The sequence below is a fragment of the Ursus arctos genome, unplaced genomic scaffold, assembly GCF_023065955.2.
Source record: "Ursus arctos isolate Adak ecotype North America unplaced genomic scaffold, UrsArc2.0 scaffold_21, whole genome shotgun sequence".
NCBI lineage: Eukaryota > Metazoa > Chordata > Mammalia > Carnivora > Ursidae > Ursus > Ursus arctos.
In genome coordinates this window covers 51,398,039-51,399,806 of record NW_026622886.1, presented here as the reverse complement: position 1 = coordinate 51,399,806, position 1,768 = coordinate 51,398,039, and the positions used below count along the sequence as shown (strand labels likewise).

Below are 1,768 nucleotides of genomic sequence, written 5' to 3'. Positions count from 1 at the left end.
ATAAACACATTTCTTCTTAGACAAATAATGTATTTTTATTTTAAATAATTATATCCTCAAAGTGATGTGAAGAGTTGAATTGTCTTACATTTTTTGCAACATTTTCAAATGTCCAGCTAAAAAAGTCTATTAACTAGAAATAAATGTGTGAGCTCTGTTTTGGGAAGAGTTACCCCTCATTGGCAGGTTTGAAAGATAACTGTGACACCTCCTTATGATAAATTCATCTGAGATGATGCTTTAATAAGGAGAGGATTAGAGCAGCTGTCCTTATGTTTTCCTGGGGAGGAATTTAATTCATATTGTTCAGATTTTCCTTTGAGTCTGAGGTTCTTACATTAACTAAATACTCATAATCTTTCTGGTGACATCCTTGAAAGCTTGTTTTACTGGTTTATTCCTTAGAGTGTAAATGAATGGGTTCAATAAAGGGGCAACTGAGTTATTGAGCACAGCTACTCCCTTATTGAAGGCAACTCCTTCTTTTGCTGAGGGTTTTATGTACATGAAGATGCAGCTGCCATAAGAGAGGGAGATGACAATCATGTGGGAAAAACATGTGGAAAAGGCCTTTTTCCTTTGCTGAGCAGAGGGGATCTTGAGGATGGTCAGATGATGTTTGCGTAGGAGAGAATCACCAGTGCCAGGGTGACCACCAAAGTCACAACTGCTAAGATAAAGTCAAGCAGCTCTAGCAGTCTTGTGTCTGAGCAAGATATTTCTAGGAGGGGTCCATAGTCACAATAATAATGATTCAGCATGTTGGAGGCACAGAAATCCAGCTGACTGGTCAGGATGATTGGGGATACGATGATTAGAAATCCAGCCAACCAAGAGCAGAGGACCAGCTGGGTGCAGACTCTGCTGCTCATGATGGTCAGGTAATGCAGGGGTTTGCAGATGGCCACATAGCGGTCATAGGACATGGCGGCCAGAAGGTAAAACTCCGTGGCTCCAAAGAAGATGGCAAAGAAATACTGAGTGAAGCAGCCAGCAAAGCTGATGGTCTTGTTGCCAGTTGTGATGCTGAACAGCAGCCTGGGAGTAAAAGTGGTCGTAAAGGAAATTTCTAAGAAGGAGAAATTCCGGAGGAAGAAATACATGGGAGTCTGGAGGTGGGAGTCCAGTAGTGTAAGGGTGATGATTGTCAGGTTTCCAATGATGCTGAATATGTAGGTGAGGAGGAGAAATATAAAGATTACAGGTTTGACCTCTGGGATGTCTGTTAGTCCCAACAGAATGAATTCTGTCAGAAAGGTTTGGTTTTCCATTGCTAACCTTTGCTGCCTATAAAGGTACAAAGGAAAAAGTCACTGATGAGAATGGAAGGAGGAGCTCAGGAACATTTAGGAGAAGCTAAGCCTTTTCTGTTGAATTGGTTCAAATGCCTCTTTTCTGTCAATTTGACTCAAATTAGATTTTCTATTGGACAGAGTTTGGCTCTTCACAAGAATTATTTTTTTTTAATTCTCATGTAGGAGAATTTTCTCTGTGGCTCCATTTCAGGCTCTTTCTGTACTTTCCTAGCCTACCTTATAAACCAATGCCTCAGGTATCATTTTCTCCATTTTCTATTTTTAGTTTCACTTTGAACATTGAGTGTACTTTGGATCTTGCATCATATCTGGTAATTTGGCAGTGATGCCTCATTTCCATCCCTTTCTTGGTCTCAGAGTGAGAAGAAAGGCTGTGTTAGCTCACAGTTGAGGAGCCTTTAGGAGGGAATCAGCACTACCATTGTAACTGCAGTAACTAAGGATGCCGTCAA

General features: G+C 40.8%; 1 pseudogene; it reads right to left on the bottom strand.

Annotated features, from left to right (window-relative positions):
* Positions 1–342: 342 nt before the first annotated feature.
* On the bottom strand, positions 343–1,271 carry LOC113249748 (olfactory receptor 6C4-like; annotated as a pseudogene).
* Between the last annotated feature and the right edge of the window lie 497 nt (positions 1,272–1,768).